This window comes from Nerophis ophidion, linkage group LG14 (assembly GCF_033978795.1).
Source record: "Nerophis ophidion isolate RoL-2023_Sa linkage group LG14, RoL_Noph_v1.0, whole genome shotgun sequence".
Classification (NCBI taxonomy): domain Eukaryota; kingdom Metazoa; phylum Chordata; class Actinopteri; order Syngnathiformes; family Syngnathidae; genus Nerophis; species Nerophis ophidion.
In genome coordinates, this window is record NC_084624.1 from 5046053 (window position 1) to 5072659 (window position 26607).

Consider the following 26607-nt stretch of genomic DNA (forward strand, 5'->3'; position numbering starts at 1 on the left):
TCCCGCCCACACTGCTTGATGCCTCGTCTGAGCTGCTGTGACTTATATTACCATAGCAACTAATTAGATGACCATAGTCACCAATTAGGTTACCATAGTAACTGGTATATCATCCAAAAGCGCAGATTCTGTCAGGCTTGGACTGTGGATGTTTGTGCTTCCTCGATGCAAGGATGATGTGGGACTAGTCAGGCATCAATGCAAGTACCCATCCATCCATCCATCATCTTCCGCTTATCCGAGGTCGGGTCGCGGGGGCAGCAGCCTAAGCAGGGAAACCCAGACTTCCCTCTCCCCAGCCACTTCGTCTAGCTCTTCCCGGGGGATCCCGAGGCGTTCCCAGGCCAGCCGGGAGACATAGTCTTCCCAACGTGTCCTGGGTCTTCCCCGTGGCCTCCTACCGGTTTTCACGTGCCCTAAACACCTCCCTAGGGAGGCGTTCGGGAGGCATCCTGACCAGATGCCCGAACCACCTCATCTGGCTCCTCTCGATGTGAAGGAGCAGCGGCTTTACTTTGAGTTCCCTCCCGGATGGCAGAGCTTCTCACCCTATCTCTAAGGGAGAGACCCGCCACCCGGCGGAGGAAACTTATTTCAGCCGCTTGTACCCGTGATCTTATCCTTTCGGTCATGACCCAAAGCTCATGACCATAGGTGAGGATGGGAACGTAGATCGACCGGTAAATTGAGAGCTTTGCCTTCCGGCTCAGCTCCTTCTTCACCACAACGGATCGATACAACGTCCGCATTACTGAAGACGCCGCACCGATCCGCCTGTCGATCTCACGATCCACTCTTCCCCCACTCGTGAACAAGACTCCTAGGTACTTGAACTCCTCCACTTGGGGCAGGGTCTCCTCCCCAACCCGGAGATGGCATTCCACCCTTTTCCGGGCGAGAACCATGGACTCGGACTTGCAAGTACATGATTTTTATTAAATAAACAAACAAACTACAAAAAGGCAAACTAAGGACGCGCTCTGTGGCGGATAAAAATCTATACTATACTTAAAACAAAACACCACAATGGCATGACTATATACAAACAAAACAAAACTAGCACAATGGCATGAATACATAAACTTACACGGCATGGAACTGTGGACGAGGGCGTGAAGGTTGGAACAGCATGGATAGGGTGCGTGCGAGTGTGAAGATCCCAGAACGATGAACAGAAAGAAAATGACTTAAAATACTGGCTGTGATAATCAGGAACAGGTGTGGGACTGAGGGCAGGGGCGTGACAAGGTGGGAACTAATGCGTTGGCATGGAAACAAACAAAACCAGGAAGTGAAAAACCTGACTGAATGTCCAAACACTAAACATAGCATGACCAAAACATAACTTACAGGCGTGACAGATTCTAACCATTGAAATACTTTGTATGGTTCAAGACTTGCGGTCATTAGAAAACATGACTGCACATCATAATGGCAGCTACACTTTCCATCTTAAAGATCTAAATAAACATTTTGGGGAATGTCCGGCGGGCCAGATTGTAAAGCTCAACAGGCCTTAGTTTGGCCAGGTCTGGTTAATTGCATCCAGCGGGGCATAACAACAAAATTAGGTGTAAAAATGTGTTAATACCACGACCGAATATATCGTATCGGTTGATATCGGAATCGGTGATTAAGAGTTGGACAATATTTCTACCCGTCACATATATTATAATAACCCACTCTATAATCATCGCCGACTTCCAATTAAGCCCGTTCCTGTGGTATATGTACAAACCCCGTTTTCATATGAGTTGAGAAATTGTGTTAGATGTAAATATAAACAGAATACAATGATTTGCAAATCCTTTTCAACCCATATTCAGTTGAATATGCTACAAAGACAACATATTTGATGTTCAAACTTATAAACTTTATCTATCTTAGAATTTCATGGCTGCAACACGTGCCAAAGTAGTTGGGAAAGGGCATGTTCGCCACTGTGTTATATCACCTTTTCTTTTAACAACACTCAATAAACGTTTGGGAACTGAGGAAACTAATTGTTGAAGCTTTGAAGGTGGAATTCTTTCCCATTCTTGTTTTATGTAGAGCTTCAGTCGTTCAACAGTTCGGGGTCTCCGCTGTCGTATTTTACGCTTCATAATGCGCCACACATTTTAAATGGGAGACAGGTCTGGACTGCAGGCGGGCCAGGAAAGTACCCGCACTCTTTTTTTTACAAAGCCACGCTGTTGTAACACGTGCTGAATGTGGCTTGGCATTGTCTTGCTGAAATAAGCAGGGGCGTCCATGAAAAAGACGGCGCTTAGATGTTGTTCCAAAACCTGTATGTACCTTTCAGCATTAATGGTGCCTTCACAGATGTGTAAGTTACCCATGCCTTGGGCACTAATGCACCCCCATACCATCACACATGCTGGCTTTTCAACTTTGTGTCAATAACAGTTTAGATGGTTCGCGTCCACTTTGGTCCAGAAGACACAATGTCGAATATTTCCAAAAGCAATTTGAAATGTGGACTCGTCAGACCACAGAACACTTTTCCACGTTGCATCAGTCCATCTTGGATGATCTCGGGCCCAGAGAAGCTGGCGGCATTTCTGGGTGTTGTTGATAAATGGCTTTCGCTTTGCATAGTAGAGCTTTAACTTGCTCTTATAGATGTAGCGACCAACTGTATTTAGTGACAGTGGTTTTCTGAAGTCTTCCTGAGCCCAGGTGGTGATATCCTTTAGAGATTGATGTCGGTTTTTGATACAGTGCCGTCTGAGGGATCGAAGGTCACGGTCATTCAATACTGGTTTCCGGCCATGCCGCTTACGTGGAGTGATTTCTCCAGATTCTCTGAACCTTTTGATGATATTATGGAGCGTAGATGTTGAAATCCCTAAATTTTTTGCAATTGCACTTTGAGAAAGGTTGTTCTTAAACTGTTTGACTATTTGCTCACGCAGTTGTGGACAAAGGGGTGTACCTCGCCCCATCCTTTCTTGTGAAAGACTGAGCAATTTTTGGGGAAGCTGTTTTTATACCCAATCATGGCACCCACCTGTTCCCAATTAGCCTGCACACCTGTGGGACATTCCAAATAAGTGTTTGATGAGCATTCCTCAACTTTATCAGTATTTATTGCCACCTTTCCCAACTTCTTTGTCACATGTTGCTGGCATCAAATTCTAAAGTTAATGATTATTTGGCAAAAAAAAATAAAGTTTATGAGTTTGAACATCAAATATGTTGTCTTTGTAGCATATTCAACTGAATATGGGTTGAAAATGATTTGCAAATCATTGTATTCTGTTTATATTTACATCGAACACAATTTCCCAACTCATATGGAAACGGGGTTTGTAAATACAAATCCATGCTATAATTAAAGCACTCAGGGTATAATAGTTCCTGTTTAATCGTAAAAGTGAAAGAAGTGTCCTGAAGTCTGTATTCTTATCATTACACCAGAAGCATGAACTGGTTGAACTCCACATGTGAACTAAACACGCACCAAACACCTTCTTGTTATTCCACCTTTAATCAACAACACCCACAGCTGTTCATCCCAATTTATAAACCCTGCCTGCAGATCAGCAAGCACACAAATGTCAAAATTTGAGTGTGATGGGCCAAACTGGGGCAAAGGTTGCAGCGTCAACCTCTTACCTCGTGCCACACAGAACAGAAAGTCAGCATAAGTCCCTCACTGGTGTGTGGAAAACCTGTCAGCAGCTATCATAAAATGTGTCTTTACAAGTGCTGGACTGTGACAGTTACAAGGAAAGGAAGGGGCAGCGGCAGTAAATAGAAATAAAGTAGTCGTGTTTTTTTTAAAACATTTAAAACAGCATGTTTACATAATTGTTTTTGAACGACAGTCATGTTCAATGAGTTATTGTGCAGAAATACGGGGTAATAGTTACAAACCCCGTTTCCATATGAGTTGGGAAATTGTGTTAGATGTAAATATAAACAGAATAAAATAATTTGCAAATCCTTTTCAACCCATATTCAGTTGAATATGCTACAAAGACAACATATTTGATGTTCAAACTCATAAACATTTATTTTTTTTTTGCAAATAATCATTAACTTTAGAATTTGATGCCGGCAACGCGTGACAAAGAAGTTGGGAATGGTGGCAATAAATACTGATAAAGTTGAGGAATGCTCATCAAACACTTATTTGGAACATCCCACAGGTGTGCAGGCTAATTGGGAACAGGTGGGTGCCATGATTGGGCTTTTTTAATGCAAATATATCACTCTGCAGTCCAAGTTGGGAATTCCCTGCACCTTTCCTGTAATTATAAGCTTTCCTGTGTCCCAGTGGGCAGCGTGGGGAAAACATGCTTGTGCTGCAGTCAAATACACATTTGCTCGTGCAAACGCCGTGTCGCAATTCAGAAGATTAACAATGTACTTTAAATCTTTTTACATGAGTCTTTTAGGGACGGGAGAAAATATGGACACATATATATATTAGAGATGTCTGATAATGGCTTTTTTTGCCCATATCCGATATTGACCAACTCTTAATTACTGAATGTGATATCTACTGATATATACAGTCGTGGAATGAACACATTATTATGCCTAATTTTGTTGTGATGCCCCCTGCTGGATGCATTAAACAATGTAACAAGGTGTTCCAAAATAAATCAACTCAAGTTATGGCTGCATGTGGCCCCCGGGCCTAAATTTGCCCAGATCAGATCTACAGCTTCTACAAACCCTGTTTCCATATGAGTTGGGAAATTGTGTTCGATGTAAATATAAACAGAATACAATGATTTGCAAATCCTTTTCAACCCATATTCAGTTGAATATGCTACAAAGACAACATATTTGATGTTTAAACTGATAAACTTATTTTTTTTTGTTGCAAATAATCATTAACTTTAGAATTTGATACCAGCAACATGTGACAAAGAAGTTGGGAAAGGTGGCAATAAATACTGAAAAAGTTCAGGAATGCTCATCAAACACTTATTTGGAACATCCCACAGGTGTGCAGGCTAATTGGGAACAGGTGGGTGCCATGATTGGGTATAAAAACAGCTTCCCCAAAAAATGCTCAGTCTTTCACAAGAAAGGATGGGGCGAGGTACACCCCTTTGTCCACAACTGCGTGAGCAAATAGTCAAACAGTTTAAGAACAACCTTTCTCAAAGTGACATTGCAAGAAATTTAGGGATTTCAACATTTACGCTCCATAATATCATCAAAAGGTTCAGAGAATCTGGAGAAATCACTCCACGTACAAACCAACATTGAATGACCGTGACCCTCGATCCCTCAGACGGCACTGTATCAAAAACCGACATCAATCTCTAAAGGATATCACCACCTGGGCTCAGGAAGACTTCAGAAAACCACTGTCACTAAATACAGTTTGTCGCTACATCTGTAAGTGCAAGTTAAAACTCTACTATGCAAAGCGAAAGCCATTTATCATTGGGTATAAAAACAGCTTCCATGAAATGTTAAATAATTCACAAACAAGGATGGGGCGAGGGTCACCAATTTGTAAGCAAACTGTCGAACAGTTTTAGAACAACATTTCTCAACGAGCTATTGCAAGGAATTTAGGGATTTTACCATCTACGGTCCGTAAAATCATCAAAAGGTTCAGAGAATCTGGAGAAATCACTCCACGTAAGCGACGATATTACGGTAATGCATCAAAAACAGACATCAGTGTGTAAAGGATATCACCACAAGGGCTCAGGCGCACTTCATAAAACCACAGTCAGTGACTAGAGTTGGTTGCTAAATCTGTAGGTGCAAGTTAAAACTCTGCTATGCGAAGCAAAACCTATTTATCAACAACACCAAGGAACCGCTGGCTTCGCTGGGCCCGAGCTCATCTAAAATGGACTGATGCAAAGTGGAAAAGTGTTCTGTGGTCTGACGAGTCCACATTTTAAATTATATTTGGAATCTGTGGACTTGGTGTCCTCCGGAACAAAGAGGAAAATAACCATTCGGATTGTTCAAAGGCGCAAAGTTCAAAAGCCAGCATCTGTGATGGTATGGGGGTGCATTAGTGCCCAAGGCATGGGTAACTTACACATCTGTGAAGGCACCATTAATGCTGAAAGGTACATGCAGGTTTTGGAACAACATATGCTGCAATGTTATCATGGACGCCCCTGCTTATTTCAGCAAGACGATGCAAAGCCACGTGTTACAACAGCGTGGTTTCGTAAAAAAAAAAAGAGTGCGGGTACTTTCCTGGTCTGCCTGCAGTCCAAACCTGTCTCCCATGGAAAATGTGTGGCGCATTATGAAGCGTAAAATACGACAGCGGAGACCCCGGACTGTTGAACGACTGAAGCTCTACATAAAACAAGAATGGGAAAGAATTCCACTTTCAAAGCTTCAACAATTAGTTTCCTCACTTTCCAAACGTTTATTGAGTGTCGTTAAAAGAAAAGGTGATGTAACACAGTGGTGAACATGCCCTTTCCCAACTACTTTGGCACCTGTTGCAGCCATGAAATTCTAAGTTTAGTTATTATTTGCAAAAAAAAAAAGTTTATCAGTTTGAACATCAAATATCTTGTATTTGTAGCATATTCAACTGAATATGGGTTGAAAAGGATTTGCAAATCATTGTATTCTGTTTATATTTACATCTAACACTATTTCCCAACTCATATGGAAACGGGGTTTGTACAAAAGTAAACTTCATACACGTCGTATTGGCATGTGTTGCAATGTTAATATTTCATCATTGATATATAAACTATCAGACTGCGTGGTCGCTAGTAGTGGCTTTCAGTAGGCCTTTAAGAGCTGTACCGGACAGTGAGTAGATAGTCCAGAGCTTTTGGTTGATTGACTGCTCTGTTCCATATTAAAGCTTCACAACAAACAAAGAAACACTGGCTGTGTTTTGGTTGCTAAAGGCAGCTGCAATACACCGCTTTCCACCAACAGCATTCTTCTTTGACGTCTCCATTATTAATTGAAAAATTTGCAAAAGATTCAGTAAAACAGATGTCCAAATTACTGTGTAATTATGCGATTAAAGCAGACGACTTTTAGCAGTGAATGGTGCTGGGAGAAAATGTCCACTCAACCAATAACGTCACAAGCACACGTCAACATAAGCGTCATCATTCCGCGACGTTTTCAACAGGACACATCGCGGGAAATTTAAAATTGCAATTTAGTAAACTAAACCGGTCGTATTGGCATGTGTTGCAATGTTAATATTTCATCATTGATATATAAACTATCAGACTGCGTGGTCGCTAGTAGTGGCTTTCAGTAGGCCTTTAAGAGCTGTACCGGACAGTGAGTAGATAGTCCACAGCTTTTGGTTCATTGGCTAGTGGTGCTCGACTTCACTCTCAATCAGTGGGGTTTTGTCACAATTCTGAGGTTCGAGATCGGCGTGAGCAGAGCTGACAACGCTGTCATGATCACTGTTACGGATAATATGAATCACGTGAACTACTGTACATGGTGGGCGAGGGAGTTTTGATTTCCCACACCTTCTCCGGCCAAAGTGATCTCTCAACATTTAAAGAGATATCCAAATCCAAGGCTAATCCTTATTCCCACTATAAATACTCGAGCACTGTCAAGATGGACGTGGCCTCATTAGGCCAAGCCCTACGCCACTCTCAAGTGATCAGGGCCACTGCGAGAAGATAGCACGGCCGACAACGAGCTTATCTTACCACACAACAAGATTGCGTCACGGCCGTTATCTCCTGCGGCCTCTGAAGGCATCACAGACACTGCAGCGCTCGCGTGTTTGACTCCATCACTTTGGGGGTGGAGGTAGGACTACGTTGCCATTTACATTTGAAACACATCAAGATCTTAAATGTCACTCAGGAAATGACCTGTTGATCACTTCATTAGGCACAATTACGCTATCTCAGGGGTGTCAAACTCATTTTAGATCGGGGGCCCACATATCAATCAATCAATCAATGTTTACTTATATAGCCCTAAATCACTAGTGTCTCAAAGGGCTGCACAAACCACTACGACATCCTAGGTAGGCCCACATAAGGGCAAGGAAAAACTCACACCCAGTGGGACGTCGGTGACAATAATGACTATGAGAACCTTGGAGAGGAGGAAAGCAATGGATGTCGAGCGGGTCTAACATGATACTGTGAAAGTTCAATCCATAATGGATCCAACACAGTCGCGAGAGTCCAGTCCAAAGCGGATCCAACACAGCAGCGAGGGTCCCGTTCACAGCGGAGCCAGCAGGAAACCATCCCAAGCGGAGGCTGATCAGCAGCGCAGAGATGTCCCCAGCCGATACACAGGCAAGCAGTACATGGCCAACGGATCGGACCGGACCCCCTCCACAAGGGAGAGTGGGACATAGGAGAAAAAGAAAAGAAACGGCAGATCAACTGGTCTAAAAAGGGAGTCTATTTAAAGGCTACAGTATACAAATGAGTTTTAAGGTGAGACTTAAATGCTTCTACTGTAGTGGCATCTCGAACTGTTACCGGGAGGTTATTCCAGAGTACTGGAGCCCGAAATGAAAAAGCTCTATAGCCCGCAGACTTTTTTTGGGCTTTGGGAATCACTAATAAGCCGGAGTCCTTTGAACGCAGATTTCTTGCCGGGACATATGGTACAATAGAGAAAAATCTACTCCCAAGTGGGCCAGAATGGTAAAATCAGGGCACGATAACTTAGAAATAAGGACAACTTTAGATTGTTTTCTTTGTTTAAAAATAGAACAAGCCCAAATGTACAAATCATAATGTTGTTAGGTATTTTTTTACACTTACATGTTGCGGTTTAGAGCTGGCGATATATCGATATACTCGATATTGTCAGAGTTTGTTTGTGACGAACCCCAAGATGCAGAGAAGGAGGCAGGAAACATGGTTTAATAAAACACTAAGACAAAACCAAACAGAAGGAATACGACAAAAAGTGCGCATGAGGCGGATAACAAACTAAAAGAGCTAGCATGGGAGCTAGAAAAAGAAAGGGGCTATCGTGGAAGCTAGCGGGTAGCGAGCCGGAAAACAGAAGTCGTTACGTGTAGTACAAAGACAAATTGATAGCAGTGAACAAAAGACAGTAAGCTACAAACTGCTACCGAAATATAGCTTACCGCTACGCTGCAATGGCACGACACGACACGACAGGAGCGACGATACAGAAGTGACAATAATCCAGCCCCGACTGGATGGGAAGACAGGTTCAAGTAGCAGCGGGCTGATTGACACCAGGTGTGGCCAGGTGACAAACAGTGTTCAGATGTGAGGAGCTCCACAACCCGTGACTTCCCGCGCACATCGTCTGCTACTTGCGATACGGGCAAGGCTTTTTTATTAGCGACCAAAAGTTGCGAACTTTATCGACGATGTTCTCTACTAAATCCTTTCAGCAAAAATATGACCAAGTATGACACATAGAATGGAGCTGCTATCCCCGTTTAAATAAGAACATCTCATTTCAGTAGGCCTTTTATATGGTTTTACTAATTTCCTGCAAAAAAGGGAAGCAAAGGATAAGATGATTAATAAATTTACATAGAGTGACCCTATTTTATTTTTTTTACTGAAGAGACTATGAAGAGACATTAGTATATTACTGTAACCTTTGCATTCCTTATTTCTGCATCATAATCGCCATTGTGTCCAACATGCTGTGCAGCAAGAGCTGAAGCCCAACTACACAGCGCCTTAAAGCTCCACGTATTGATCACAACCTGAACTGGCAGCGTTATTGACTGAAATTCCACAGATGAATAGTCAAGAGATATCCTTCATCACATGTCGAGCCTCTAAAAGCTTTTGAGGTCAAAGTGAACGACAAAACGCTTCCTTGAACTGCAGAGCAGGAAGACAAAATAAGCTTCTTTTTTTTTTTATCAAAGTAAAGACTCACAACAACAAGTTCAAACCAAAAATTAAAGCTGCAAGCAGCGTTGGTCGGCTCCGCCTTTGGCTGCTGCCCCCGAGACCCACGGCCGGATAAGCGGTAGAAGACGCCTTGGTGCCACTATTTTGAGAATCTAATGCATTGTGAAAGTAATGCAGTTGTTGTATTGAAGTGAAAATATCAAACTTCCTGTTGATTTTTGCTAAAGTATGTTAATTATTAAAATGTAGGTCTAAGTGAGACCTACATAGTGGTTTTTGTTTCATGTCTCTCTGACATTCCTATCGGAAGTTACAAGCAGTTTTGTCTGTGTTTTCTTCCTATGAGCAGTTTGTCTGTGTTGTATTCCTAGTGGGCGCTAGAGCACAATTGTGAGTTTTGGGGTTCGGTTTTTTTATTAGCTCTCAATTGTTGCCAGTCCTGATGTGTGTGCCAAGTTTGGTGAGTTTTGAAGCATTGTAAAGGGGTCAAATTACAGATGAAAGAGGCAAAAATGACATTTTTTAGGAAAATGTGCGCGGGTGTTCTTTGAAGGCACGTAAAATCAAAACCGGAGCAGTAATCAAAACTTTGATCTATACTTTTAATCAGAAGGGTCCAAACTCTCTCCTGTGCGAGTTTGAAGCCGAAACGACAAACGCACTCGGAGGAGTTTTCGTTTGAAAAAAGGTGACGGGTTTTCACAAAACTTTTATTTTGAAGGGGTAATTGCCAACTTCCTGTTGATTTTTTCTGCAGGCTGTCGATTATTAAAATGTAGGTCTAAGTGAGACCTACATATAAGTTTTTGTTTCATGTCTTTGCGGCATTCCTACTGGAAGTTACAAGCAATTTTGTTTGTGTTTTCTTCCTAGGAGCAGTTTTTTCTGTGTTTCATTAAAAAATTGCGCTAGAGCGCATTTTTTTGATTTTGGGGTTTGTTTTTTTCATTAGATCGCAATTTTTGCCAGTCCAGATGTGTGTGCCAAGTTTGGTGAGTCTTGAAGCATTTTAAGGGGGTCAAATTACAGCGCAAAGAGGCAAAAATTGCATTTTTTGCGAAAATGTTATTTTGAAGGGGTTTTCGCCAACTTCCTGTAGCTTTTTGCTGAAAGAAGTGAGTGTATGAAAATTGGGTCTAAGTCAGACCTACATAGGAGTTTTTGTTTCATGTCGCTATGACATTCCTAACAGAAGTTACATGCAGTTTTGTCTGTAATTTTTTCCTAGGAGGCGCTAGAGCGCAATTTTCATTTTGGGGGATTGGTTGCTTAATATGTTGGGAAGGTTTGCTATACCGACGTGTTTGTGAAATTTGGTGAGTTTTGAAGCATGTTAAGGGGGTCAAATTACAGCGCGTAGGTGCGGAATAATAATAAAACACAGCAGTTTCAATAGGGTCCTTGGCCCATGGCGAAGGACTCCTGTGGAGTCCTTTTCCATGGGCCTGTGGACCCTAAAACTCTCTCCTGTGCGAGTTTGAAGCCGAAACGACAAACGCACTCGGAGGAGTTTTCGTTTGAAAAAAAGGTGACGGGTTTTCACAAAACTTTTATTTTGAAGGGGTAATTGCCAACTTCCTGTTGATTTTTTCTGCAGGCTGTCAATTATTAAAATGTAGGTCTAAGTGAGACCTACATAGAAGTTTTTGTTTCATGTCTTTGCGGCATTCCTACTGGAAGTTACAAGCAATTTTGTTTGTGTTTTCTTCCTAGGAGCAGTTTTTTCTGTGTTTTATTAAAAAATTGCACTAGAGCGCATTTTTTGATTTTGGGGTTTGTTTTTTTCATTAGATCGCAATTTTTGCCATTCCAGATGTGTGTGCCAAGTTTGGTGAGTTTCGAAGCCTTGTAAGGGGGTCAAATTACAGCGCAAAGAGGCAAAAATTGCATTTTTTGCGAAAATTTTATTTTGAAGGTGTTTTTGCCAAATTCCTGTAGCTTTTTGCTGAAAGAAGTGAGTGTATGAAAATTGGGTCTAAGTCAGACCTACATAGGAGTTTTTGTTTCATGTCGCTATGACAATCCTAACAGAAGTTACATGCAGTTTTGTCTGTAATTTATTCCTAGGGGGCGCTAGAGCGCAATTTTCATTCTGGGGGATTGGTTGCTTAATATGTTGGGAAGGTTTGCTATACCGACGTGTGTCATTTTTGCCTCTTTCATCTGTAATTTGACCCCTTTACAATGCTTCAAAACTCACCAAACTTGGCACACACATCAGGACTGGCAACAATTGCGAGCTAATAAAAAATCCGAACCCCAAAACTCACAATTGTGCTCTAGCGCCCCCTAGGAATACAACACAGACATACTGCTCCTAGGAAGAAAACACAGACAAAACTGCTTGTAACTTCCGGTAGGAATGTCAGAGAGACATGAAACAAAAACTGTGGAGTCCTTTTCCATGGGCCTGCAGACCCTAATAATAAACTTTTTTAATGCAAATATATCACTCTGCAGTCAAAGTTGGGAATTCCCTGCACCTTTCCTGTAATTATAAGCTTTCCTGTGTCCCAGTGGGCAGCGTGGGGAAAACATGCTTGTGCTGCAGTCAAATACACATTTGCTCGTGCAAACGCCGTGTCTCAATTCAGAAGATTAACAATGTACTTTAAATCTTTTTACATGAGTCTTTTAGGGACGGGAGAAAATATGGACACATATATATATTAGAGATGTCTGATAATTGCTTTTTTTGCCCATATCCGATATTGACCAACTCTTAATCACCGAATCTGATATCTACTGATAAATACAGTAGTGGAATGAACACATTATTATGCCTAATTTTGTTGTGATGCCCCCTGCTGGATGCATTAAACAATGTAACAAGGTTTTCCAAAAAAAAATCAACTCAAGTTATGGCCGCATGTGGCCCCCGGGCCTAAATTTGCCCAGATCAGATCTACAGCTTCTACAAACCCTGTTTCCATATGAGTTGGGAAATTGTGTTGGATGTAAATATAAACAGAATACAATGATTTGCAAATCCTTTTCAACCCATATTCAGTTGAATATGCTACAAAGACAATATATTTGATGTTCAAACTGATCAACTTATTTTTTTTTGTGCAAATAATCATTAACTTTAGAATTTGATGCCAGCAACACGTGACAAAGGAGTTTGGAAAGGTGGCAATAAATACTAATAACGTTGACGAATGCTCATCAAACACTTATTTGGAGCATCCCACAGGTGTGCAGGCTAATTGGGAACAGGTGGGTGCCATGATTGGGTATAAAAACAGCTTCCCCAAAAATTGCTCAGTCTTTCACAAGAAAGGATGGGGCGAGGTACACCCCTTTGTCCACAACTGCGTGAGCAAATAGTCAAACAGTTTAAGAACAACCTTTCTCAAAGTGACATTGCAAGAAATTTAGGGATTTCAACATCTACGCTCCGTAATATCATCAAAATGTTCAGAGAATCTGGAGAAATCACTCCACGTAAGCGACATGGCCGGAAACCAACATTGAATGACCGTAACCTTTGATCCCTCAGACGGCACTGTATCAAAAACCGACATCAATCTCGAAAGGATATCACCACATTGGCTCAGGAACACTTCAGAAAACCACTCTCAGTAACTACAGTTGGTCGCTACATCTGTAAGTGCAAGTTAAAGCTCTACTATGCATAGCGAAAGCCATTTATCAACAACATCCAGAAACGCAGCTGGCTTCTCTGGGCCCGAGATCATCTAAGATGGACTGAGGCAAACTGGAAAAGTGTTCTGTGGTCTGACAAGTCCACATTTCAAATTGCTTTTGGAAATATTCAACAACGTGTCATCGGGAACAAAGGGGAAGCGAACCATCCAGACTGTTATCGACGCAAAGTTCAAAAGCCAGCATCTGTGATGGTATGGGGGTGCATTAGTGCCCAAGGCATGGGTAACTTACACATCTGTGAAGGCACCATTAATGCTGAAAGGTACATACAGGTTTTGGAACAACATCTAAGCGCCATCTTTTTTCATGGACGCCCCTGCTTATTTCAGGATGACAATGCCAAGCCACATTCAGCACGTGTTACAACAGTGTGGTTTCGTAGTAAAAGAGTGCGGGTACTTTCCTGGCCCGCCTGCAGTCCAGACCTGTCTCCCATGGAAAATGTGTGGCGCATTATGAAGAGTAAAATACGACAGCGGAGACCCTGGACTGTTGAACGACTGAAGCTCTACATAAGTGTGAAGTGAAGTGAAATATATTTATATAGCGCTTTTCTCAAGTGACTCAAAGCGCTTTACATAGTGAAACCCAATATCTAAGTTACATTTAAACCAGTGTGGGTGGCACTGGGAGCAGGTGGGTAAAGTGTCTTGCCCAAGGACACAACGGCAGTAACTAGGATGGCACAAGCGAGAATCGAACCTGCAACCCTCAAGTTGCTGGCACGGCCACTCTACCAACCGAGCTATGCCGCCCATACATAAAGCAAGAATGGGAAAGAATTCCACTTTCAAAGCTTCAACAATTAGTTTCCGCAGTTCCCTAACATTTATTGAGTGTTGTTAAAAGAAAAGGTGATGTAACACAGTGGTGAACATGCCCTTTCCCAACTACTTTGGCACGTGTTGCAGCCATGAAATTCTAAGTTAATTATTATTTGCAAAAAAATAAATAAAGTTATGAGTTTGAACATCAAATATGTTGTCTTTGTAGCATATTCAACTGAATATGGGTTGAAAAGGATTTGCAAATCATTGTATTTAGTTTATATTTACATCTAACACACCTTCCCAACTCATACGGAAACGCGGTTTGTATACTACGACAACCCGAGGCCCAATAATCACGTGGCGACCTCAGGAGTCCTACCTCAGCACATTTCCCAGGGAGGAACACTAAAAGGAGGAACAAGCCGGATGCAGCACGCTGGCCAATAAACATGACATCTCTCATGGACTTTGCTCTGGTCTTATCTCTCTGCCTTTGCACATTCACCTTCATCACTCAGCCTCATAAAGCACACAGAAGGTCACCGTGGAACACTTTATGTCCGGAGCCTGTTGTGGATTCACATTGACCACCAGAGTGGGAAGACAATCCCTTCTTTGATTCATTCACATCCTATTCTGGTGAACGGAAGCACGTGCTGCGCCGACATCCCATTTGCCAGGAAACATATCTGCTCAAAACCCCCATACTCAACACTTTAGTCCATGTTCAAAGTAAAATAATCACTGTATTAAAAAAAACAAAAAAAACACACATCCTTTGTGTAGGTTAGGGGTGTCCAAAGTGTGGCCCGGGGGCCATTTGTGGCCCGCAGCACATCATTCTAAAAATACTAAAATATATATATTTTAAACATTAAAAAGTGGAATAAAAGACCAAATAGGTGAAATGCAACGAGAAAAAGTTGCATTGTTGACTCTAATAACACCATTTTTTAAATAATGTCTCAAAAAATAATAATGAATCAAAATCAATGTTGCTATAAATTATTGATTGATTTCAGGACAAAAAGGACATAAATACAACAAACATAAAAACATGAAAAATATGAAAATTAGAATAATTACTTACTAATTATATACTAATACTAATTATCCTATTGAGTGTTATTATAATTATTAGGAGTGGGCAAATTAATGCGTTAATTACGCCGACAATTATTTTATCGCACATTTGCGTATGTTGTTTACATGCTTTTATTTTGTTAACGCCTGTTCTTAACAAGATGGCGTCGGCTGGCGTCAAGGGGCTCTTGGTAAAGATGGAACATTTGGCAAAAATACCGGACAATTCTGCAAATGTCATGGCTGGCTTACAGCGTGGTCACTCCGGGATCACTTACGACCGCCAGACAATTCTGAATGTGGATAGATCGGGCCGTTTTGGACTGAATGAGGCGTGCTAGCTAGCATGTGAATACTTTGCCGGTTACATCCAGCGGCCTGTGAAGCAGCGGAGTATATGTGTTGTCTGTCTATTTATGAATAATGCAGACCAGGAGTGTTGGCTGAGTTCTTAACGTTTACTTTCAGAGCGTGCATATCACAACATACAAGATGCCGTCATGGCGACACAACCTATACCGGGCTACCGCGCATGCTCGTCACTCCTGTTGCATGCTGGGTAGGGCAGTTCTTTTTTTCCCTGGCTCATAACATCACAATATAGTACCATGTATATGATGCCTTCAGTTTATCAAAGCACCAAGCAAACGATCGGAAAATTCCCATCATATCAATTCCTAGATATGCTCATAATTATTTTAAGTGCACTACGCAGAATAAACACAACATTAGGGTCCGCCCTGCCTATGGCAAAGGACTCCACAGGAGTCCTTTGCCATAGGCATTCTATAGCAAAAATCAACAGGAAGTTGGCAAAAACCCCTTCGAATCAAAATTTTCGCAAATAAGTCAATTTTTGCCTCTTTGAACTGAAATTTGACCCCCTTAAAATGCTTCAAAACTCACCAAACTTGGCACACACTTCAAGACTGGCAAAAATTGCGATTTAGTGAAAAAAACAAACCTTAAAACTCAAAATTGCGCTCTATTGCAATTTTTGAATAAAACACAGAAAAAACTGCTCCTAGGAAGAGGAAACAGATAAAACTGCTTGTAACTTCTGGTAGGAATGTCGGACAGACATGAAACAAAAACCTCAATGTAGGTCTCACTTAGACCTATATTTTGATAAGTGGCATCTTTCAGTTAAAATCAACAGGAAGTTGGCAATTACCCCTTCAAAATAAAAGTTTTGTAAAAAGCCGTCACCTTTTTCCAGACAAAACTGCTTGTAACTTCTGTTAGGAATGTCGTAGAGACATGAAACAAAGACCTCTATGTTGGTCTGACTAAGACCAGGTCTTCAGTCGCGGGGGCAGCAGCCAAAGCGGAGCAACCAAAGGCGGACCCGACCAACGCTGCTTGCAGCTTTAATTAACATTGCTACTACAGATAATTTGATCAAAAATTCCCTAAAACAGCCCACTACCTATAATATAGGTTTTTTAGACATAAGATCCCTGATAAAAAAAATGTTTCTGCTGTTACCTCAGAAATTGCCTGTTCAGATGTTATGATTGTGGCTCAGAGATTTGTATGTAGATTATATTTATTTTCCATAACAAACAGGATAACTTAAATACCCTGGCAGTGGCAATAAGCTTACATGTTTGTATTTACATTTTTGGAGTTGATTTTCATCAAATATGCTATTTAACTGCTACTGTTTAACAAGGACTGATTTAAATTGTGTTTGCACAACAAATGTTTTGGCGCTTTTGTTCATGTGGGAGAATATTCCAATAAAGGTGCACTACACACTACTTTTGAATTCATTATTGGGCTTTGCGTATACAATGCAGTTAATCGCGATTAATCAGAGAAATAGTGTGATTAACTTCGATTAACATTTTTAATCGTTGCCCAGCCCTAATAAATATACTAAAGCAATTACGATATATTTTCTGAAGCTGATATAGAGATTTAAGTGTTGAATGAAAAAGTAAAACAATTTAAAAAAGCATGACCTTTTTATGAGTGGAGCACTTTTGGATACCTAAGGATTTTAGTGGATTTTAATAACGATCTTTGCTAAAAAAAATAAATAAAAAAAAGAATAGTAAATTCAAATAAATTTTGCTATGAATTATTGACCTAAGTAGGGATCCAATTACTTCACAATAAATAGCTCGGTTGGTAGAGCGGCCGTGCCAGCAACTTGAGGGTTGCAGGTTCGATTCCCGCTTCCATCATCCTAGTCACTGCCGTTGTGTCCTTGGGCAAGACACTTTACCCACCTGCTCCCAGTGCCACCCACACTGGTTTAAATGTAACTTGGATATTGGGTTTCACTATGTAAAACGCTTTGAGTCACTAGAGAAAAGCGCTATATAAATATAATTCACTTCACAATATCGATCCATCCATTTCCTACTGCTTATTCCCTATTGGGGTCGTGGGGGGGGGGGGGGGCGCTGGCGCCTATCTCAGCTACAACAGCGCAATGAGGCAAAAAAAATAAAAAAAAGAAGTGTATATTGTATTGGTTTTGAAAATTAAATAATATCAACTTGGCGTGCTTTGATTTTTCAGTGTGCGGCCCTCAGTGGAAAAAGTTTGGACACCCCTGGTGTAGGTCGAGCAAGCAAGTTGTGTAACTTTACTTCCTGGCTGCTGACCCTTTAACTCACTGATGGAATTTGTGACATCATCACTTGAAATATATCCACTGCATCCTTAACATGGTTCACCGGCGTCTATTTTGCTCACGTGAATGAATGAATGAGGACTCACCATTTGGCATTCCACGGCCGAGGGGTTGGGGGTGGTCGTCGGTCACATTGTGCAGAGGGGCGCCCCCCGTGTTGAAGCAACAGAAGCACAAATTATCATCAAAATACCACAAGTTACTTTGAAGGGGTCCAACTGTGCAACAAAAAGTGCTAACTCTCTTAAAGAGACATGTTTACCTGACTGTTCAAACTGCTCCCCTGCGTGACCTGACACCGGGAGGAGAGCCTCGGAGGGAAAAAGGACCCGGCACCTGTAAAGTCAGGACAGGTTCGGCGAGGAGGAACCGATCCTTGGCCTTAGCCCCGCCCCTTTTGATTGGAAACACCCCCCTTTTGGTGCAACAATAAGGCACGCCCACCCTGATGAGGCTGCGACAATCAGCACGGTGTTGGTGCCATCTAGTGGTCATGAGAGAAGGTGGAAGATATACAAACTATAAATACTCAAGGCCACTAGAGGGCAGCAGAGTTAAACTGTGGAAATAAATGATGTATGGCAGGGGTGTCCAAACTTTTTCCACTAAGGGCCGCACATGGAAAAATTAAAGCATGCGGGGGCCATTTTAATACTTTTCATTTTCAAACCATAACAAAATATATGGATTTTTAAAATGTATTTTACCTTTAGGTGTCCCGGGGACCATAACGGGTCTCAGTTATTAAAATGTTAAAAATAAGTCAACATTTTATTATTATTCTTTTATTTAACGCTGACAGTAAATCTCCATATCATAAAGTTGAGTGTGACTATCACAGAGTGTAGTGTCACTATGATAAAGTGTAGTGTGACTATCATAACGTGTAGTGTGACTATTATAATGTGGAGTGTGACTATCATAAAGTGTAGTGTCTCTATCATGAAGTGTAGCGTGACTATCATAAAGTTGAGTGTGACTATCACAAAGTGTAGTGTCACTATGATAACGTGTAGTGTGACTATCATGAAGTGTAGTGTTATCAAGTACAGTGTGACTATCGTAAAGTTTAGTGTTATCATTAAGTATAGTGTGACTATCATAAAGTGTAGTGTCACTATCATAATGTGTATTGTGACTATCATAAAGTGTAGTGTGACTACCATAAAGTGTCGTGTGACTACCATAAGGTGTCGTGTGACTACCATAAGGTGTCGTGTGACTACCATAAGGTGTCGTGTGACTATCATAAAGTGTACCGTCACTATCATAAAGTGTAGTGTGACTAGCATAAAGTGTAGTGTGACCATCATAAAAAGTAGTGTGACTATCATGAAGTGTAGTCGGACTATCATAATGTGTATTGTGACTATCATAAAGTGCAGTGTCACTGTCATAAAGTGCAGTGTGACTATCATAAAGTGTAGTGTCACTATCATAAAGTGTAATGTGACTATCATAAAGGGTAGTGTCACTATCATGTGTAGTGACCATAACGTGTAGTGTCACTATCATAAAGTGTAGTGTGACTATCATAACGTGTAGCGTCACTATCATAAAGTGTAGTGTGACTATCATTAAGTATAGTGTGACTTTTATAAAGTGTAGTGTCACTATCATTAAGTGTAGTGTGACTAGCATAAAGTGTAGTGTGACTATCATAAAAAGTAGTGTGACTATCATGAAGTGTAGTCGGACTATCATAAGGTGTCGTGTGACTATCATAAAGTGTAGTGTGACTATCATAAAGTCAATCAGTCAATCAATGTTTACTTATATAGCCCTAAATCATTTGTGTCTCAAAGGGCTGCACAAACCACAACACAAACCACTACAACATCCTCGGTAGGCCCACATAAGGGCAAGGAAAACTCACACCCAGTGGGACGTCGGTGACAATGTGCAGTGTGACTACCATAATGTGTTGTGTGACCATCATAAAGTGTACTGTCACTATCATAAAATGTAGTGTGACTATCATAAAGTGTAGTCTGACTATCATAAAAAGTAGTGTGACTATCATGAAGTGTAGTTGGACTATCATGTGTAGTGTGACTATCATAAAGTGCAGTGTCACTGTCATAAAGTGCAGTGTGACTATCATGAAGTGCAGTGTGACTATCATTAAGTGTAGTGTCACTATCATATAGTGTAGTGTCACTATCATAACGTGTAGTGTCACTATCATAAAGTGTAGTGTGACTATCATGAAGTGTAGTGTCACTATCATAACGTGTGGTGTCACTATCATAAAGTGTAGTGTGACTATCATGTGTAGTGTCATTATCATAAAGTGTAGTGTCACTATCATAATGTGTAGTGTGACTATCATAAAGTGTGACTATCATAAAGTGTAGTGTCAATATCATAAAGTGTAGAGTCACTATCATAATATATAGTTTGACTATCATAAAGTGTATTGTGACTATCATAATGTGTAGTCTGATCATAAAGTGAAGTCCGACTTTTTTAAAGTGTAGTGTCACTATCATAAAGTGTAGATGTCTATCATAATGTGTAGTGTGACTATCATAAAGTGTAGTGTTGCTGTCATAAAGTGTAGTGTGATTATCATAAAGTGTAGTGTCACTATCATAATGTGTAGTGTGACTATATAAAGTGTAGTGTCACTATCATAAAGTGTATAGTGTGACTATCATAAAGTGTAGTGTTGCTATCATAAAGTGTAGTGTGACTATCATGAAGTGTAGTGTCACTATCATAACGTGTGGTGTCACTATCATAAAGTGTAGTGTGACTATCATGTGTAGTGTGACTATCATAAAGTGTAGTGTGACTATCATAAAGTGTAGTGTGACTATCATAAAGTGTAGTGTCAATATCATAAAGTGTAGAGTCACTATCATAATATATAGTTTGACTATCATAAAGTGTATTGTGACTATCATAATGTGTAGTCTGATCATAAAGTGTAGTCTGACTTTTTTAAAGTGTAGTGTCACTATCATAAAGTGTAGATGTCTATCATAATGTGTAGTGTGACTATCATAAAGTGCAGTAGTGCAGTGTTGCAGTCATAAAGTGTAGTGTGATTATCATAAAGTGTAGTGTCACTATCATAATGTGTAGTGTGACTATATAAAGTGTAGTGTCACTATCATAAAGTGTATAGTGTGACTATCATAAAGTGCAGTGTTGCTGTCATAAAGTGTAGTTTGATTATCATAAAGTGTAGTGTCACTATCATAATGTGTAGTGTGACTATATAAAGTGTAGTGTCACTATCATAAAGTGTATAGTGTGACTATCATAAAGTGTAGTGTCACTATCATAAAGTGTAGTGTAAGTATCATAATGTGTAGTGTCACTATCATAAAGTGTAGTTTGACTATAATAAAGTTTAGTGTCACTACCATAAAGTTTAGTGCCACTATCATAACGTGTATTGTCACTATCATAACATGTAGTGTCACTATCATGTGTAGTGTGACTATCATAAAGTGTAGTGTCACTATCATAATGTGTAGTGTGACTATCATAAAGTGTAGTGTCACTATCATAATGTGTAGTCTGACTATCATAAAGTGTAGTGTCACTATCATAAAGTGTAGAGTCACTATCATAATGTATAGTTTGACTATCATAAACTGTATTGTGACTGTCATAATGTGTAGTCTGAGTATCATAAAGTGTAGTCCGACATTTGTAAAGTGTAGTGTCACTATCATAAAACACTACACATTATGATAGACTACATTTTATGATAGACATCTACATTTTATGATATAGATGTCTATCATAAAATGTAGTCTATCATGTTTAGTGTGACTATCATAAAGTGCAGTGTTGCAGTCATAAAGTGTAGTGTGATTATCATAAAGTGTAGTGTGACTATATAAAGTGTAGTGTCACTATCATAAAGTGTATAGTGTGACTATCATAAAGTGTAGTGTCACTATCATAAAGTGTAGTGTCAGTATCATGTGTAGTGTCACTATCATAAAGTGTAGTTTGACTTTAATAAAGTGTAGTGTCACTACCATAAAGTTTAGTGCCACTATCATAAAGTGTAGTGTCACTATCATAACGTGTAGTGTCACTATCATAAAGTGCAGTGTCACTGTCATAAAGTGTAGTGTGACTATCATGTGTAGTGTCATTATCATAAAGTGTAGTGTCACTATCATAATGTGTAGTGTGACTATCATAAAGTGTGACTATCATAAAGTGTAGTGTCAATATCATAAAGTGTAGAGTCACTATCATAATATATAGTTTGACTATCATAAAGTGTATTGTGACTATCATAATGTGTAGTCTGATCATAAAGTGAAGTCCGACTTTTTTAAAGTGTAGTGTCACTATCATAAAGTGTAGATGTCTATCATAATGTGTAGTGTGACTATCATAAAGTGTAGTGTTGCTGTCATAAAGTGTAGTGTGATTATCATAAAGTGTAGTGTCACTATCATAATGTGTAGTGTGACTATATAAAGTGTAGTGTCACTATCATAAAGTGTATAGTGTGACTATCATAAAGTGTAGTGTTGCTATCATAAAGTGTAGTGTGACTATCATGAAGTGTAGTGTCACTATCATAACGTGTGGTGTCACTATCATAAAGTGTAGTGTGACTATCATGTGTAGTGTGACTATCATAAAGTGTAGTGTGACTATCATAAAGTGTAGTGTGACTATCATAAAGTGTAGTGTCAATATCATAAAGTGTAGAGTCACTATCATAATATATAGTTTGACTATCATAAAGTGTATTGTGACTATCATAATGTGTAGTCTGATCATAAAGTGTAGTCTGACTTTTTTAAAGTGTAGTGTCACTATCATAAAGTGTAGATGTCTATCATAATGTGTAGTGTGACTATCATAAAGTGCAGTAGTGCAGTGTTGCAGTCATAAAGTGTAGTGTGATTATCATAAAGTGTAGTGTCACTATCATAATGTGTAGTGTGACTATATAAAGTGTAGTGTCACTATCATAAAGTGTATAGTGTGACTATCATAAAGTGCAGTGTTGCTGTCATAAAGTGTAGTTTGATTATCATAAAGTGTAGTGTCACTATCATAATGTGTAGTGTGACTATATAAAGTGTAGTGTCACTATCATAAAGTGTATAGTGTGACTATCATAAAGTGTAGTGTCACTATCATAAAGTGTAGTGTAAGTATCATAATGTGTAGTGTCACTATCATAAAGTGTAGTTTGACTATAATAAAGTTTAGTGTCACTACCATAAAGTTTAGTGCCACTATCATAACGTGTATTGTCACTATCATAACATGTAGTGTCACTATCATGTGTAGTGTGACTATCATAAAGTGTAGTGTCACTATCATAATGTGTAGTGTGACTATCATAAAGTGTAGTGTCACTATCATAATGTGTAGTCTGACTATCATAAAGTGTAGTGTCACTATCATAAAGTGTAGAGTCACTATCATAATGTATAGTTTGACTATCATAAACTGTATTGTGACTGTCATAATGTGTAGTCTGAGTATCATAAAGTGTAGTCCGACATTTGTAAAGTGTAGTGTCACTATCATAAAACACTACACATTATGATAGACTACATTTTATGATAGACATCTACATTTTATGATATAGATGTCTATCATAAAATGTAGTCTATCATGTTTAGTGTGACTATCATAAAGTGCAGTGTTGCAGTCATAAAGTGTAGTGTGATTATCATAAAGTGTAGTGTGACTATATAAAGTGTAGTGTCACTATCATAAAGTGTATAGTGTGACTATCATAAAGTGTAGTGTCACTATCATAAAGTGTAGTGTCAGTATCATGTGTAGTGTCACTATCATAAAGTGTAGTTTGACTTTAATAAAGTGTAGTGTCACTACCATAAAGTTTAGTGCCACTATCATAAAGTGTAGTGTCACTATCATAACGTGTAGTGTCACTATCATAAAGTGCAGTGTCACTGTCATAAAGTGTAGTGTGACTATCATGTGTAGTGTCATTATCAGAAAGTGTAGTGTCAGTATCATAATGTGTAGTGTGACTATCATAAAGTGTAGTGTCACTATCATAATGTGTAGTGTGACTATCATAAAGTGTAGTGTCACTATCATAATGTGTAGTCTGACTATCATAAAGTGTAGTGTCACTATCATAAAGTGTAGAGTCACTATCATAATGTATAGTTTGACTATCATAAACTGTATTGTGACTGTCATAATGTGTAGTCTGAGTATCATAAAGTGTAGTCCGACATTTATAAAGTGTAGTGTCACTATCATAAAACACTACACATTATGATAGACTACATTTTATGATAGACATCTACATTTTATGATATAGATGTCTATCATAAAATGTAGTCTATCATGTTTAGTGTGACTATCATAAAGTGCAGTGTTGCAGTCATAAAGTGTAGTGTGATTATCATAAAGTGTAGTGTGACTATATAAAGTGTAGTGTCACTATCATAAAGTGTATAGTGTGACTATCATAAAGTGTAGTGTCACTATCATAAAGTGTAGTGTCAGTATCATGTGTAGTGTCACTATCATAAAGTGTAGTTTGACTTTAATAAAGTGTAGTGTCACTACCATAAAGTTTAGTGCCACTATCATAAAGTGTAGTGTCACTATCATAACGTGTAGTGTCACTATCATAAAGTGCAGTGTCACTGTCATAAAGTGCAGTGTGACTATCATGTGTAGTGTCATTATCAGAAAGTGTAGTGTCAGTATCATAATGTGTAGTGTGACTATCATAAAGTGTAGTGTCACTATCATATGTAGTCAATATTATAAAGTGTAGTGTGACTATCATAATGTGTAGTGTGACTATCATAAAGTGTAGTGTGACTTTCATAAGGTGTAGTGTGACTATCATAAAGTGTAGTGTCACTATAAGCTGGACACGCTTTGTTTAACAACTCAGATAGTGATACACTACTAGTGTTTTGAAGACAAAACATTAATATAACAACAAAGTTGCTAATTGTCATTTCTAAATAAGTGAGCTAGCAACACCAAATAGTTAGCATGTACCTTGTAGCTCAGAAGAAAACGACCTCCGAATCTCCCAATTTGATTCTTTTATTTTTTTCTTTTTAACAGAAACATGTAAGTAATTGTGGTAAAAAGTCACATTTAGTCCGACTGCCAGAGGCTGGACAGATGATTCTATCTCAGTGTGGCCGCGCTGAGGCGGACTGACAGCAGCCGAGACAAACAATGGCAGACATGTTGGACTCTAACACATTTGGCGGGTCAGACATCAAACACGCTGGCGACGTCGGTTTAGTTACCTTTCATTTCCACAGGATGCGTCATGGCTGCGGTTCATATAATCACCAGCAGACTGTTTAGATTGTGATTGACGTCAATGTGTCCTTTTTAAACCGCCAATGAGATTCTAATTTGGCCAGTTCCTCAACACGGCGGATCAAGTTAGCGAAAATCTACGGTGTTGGACAGGAAGTCATGCACAATCACAAAATAAATGACCGGGGTTAGTTTCAAAATAAAACACAAAACCGGTGAAGTTGGCATGTTGTGTAAATGGTAAATAAAAAACAGAATACAATGACTTGCAAATGCTTTTCAACTTATATTCAATTAAATAGACTGCAAAGACAAGGTAAAAAGACCCAGGAAGTGGTTGAGGAGAAGAAAGTCAGTCCTTCCCTGCTTGGATAAGCACAAGAAGATGGAAGGATGGGTGGATCTCCAAGGCGGATCATATTTTAAACTTTGAAACGTCCTAATGGGCCGCGGAAGGACTTGGAGACGACTTGTCAAAGGTTTTCAGACGTAATTTCACCTTGTTGACCCAATTGCTGATTCTTGAGGTCGGAAAATTGAAGAACTATACACAAACCCGGCCCTGCGATGAGGTGGCGACTTGTCCAGGGTGTACCCCACCTTCCGCCCGATTGTAGCTGAGATAGGCGCCAGCGCCCCCCACCACCCCAAAAGGTAAAAAGCGGTAGAAAATGGATGGATGGATGGATCGATGGATACACAAACCCCGTTTCCATATGAGTTGGGAAATTGTGTTAGATGTAAATATAAACAGAATACATTTTCTACCGCTTATTCCCTTTTGGGGTGGCGGGGGGGGGGGGGCGCTGGCGCCTATCTCAGCTACAATCGGGCGGAAGGCAGGGTACACCCTGGACAAGTCGCCATCTCATCGCAGGGCCAAAACAGATAGACAAACAACATTCACACTCACATTCAAAAACTAGGGACCATTTAGTGTTGCCAATCAACCTATCCCCAGGTGCATGTCTTTGGAAGTGGGAGGGGCCTATCCCCAGGTGCATGTCTTTGGAGGTGGGAGGAAGCCGGAGTACGCGGAGGGAACCCACGCATTCACGGGGAGAACATGCAAACTCCACACAGAAAGATCCCGAGCCTAGATTTGAACCCAGGACTGCAGGAACTTCGTATTGTGAGGAAGACGCACTAACCCCTCTGCCACCGTGAAGCCCAAATACAATGATTTGCAAATCCTTTTCAAACCATATTCAGCTGAATGCACTACAAATACAACATATTTGAGGTTGAAACCTCATAAATTAAATTTTTTTAGCAAACAATAATTAACTTAGAATTCCATGGCTGCAACACGTGCCAATGTAGTTGGGAAAGGGCATGTTCACCA

At 39.9% G+C, this 26607-nt stretch overlaps 1 protein-coding gene across 14 annotated transcripts in view; it reads right to left on the reverse strand.

Annotated features, from left to right (window-relative positions):
- Window positions 1-25758, reverse strand: part of LOC133568015 (band 4.1-like protein 3) — a 168541-nt gene extending 142783 nt beyond the window's left edge. For 12 of the 14 annotated variants that reach the window (XM_061919706.1, XM_061919693.1, XM_061919705.1 and 9 more), the window contains exon 1: window positions 18253-18326. The gene's annotated coding sequence lies outside the window, so the exon portion shown is untranslated. Of the gene's footprint in view, window positions 1-18076; window positions 18215-18252; window positions 18327-25246 lie in introns of those variants that run through there. The other 2 variants (XM_061919696.1, XM_061919695.1) reach the window with 2 other exon arrangements.
- Window positions 25759-26607: the final 849 nt, after the last annotated feature.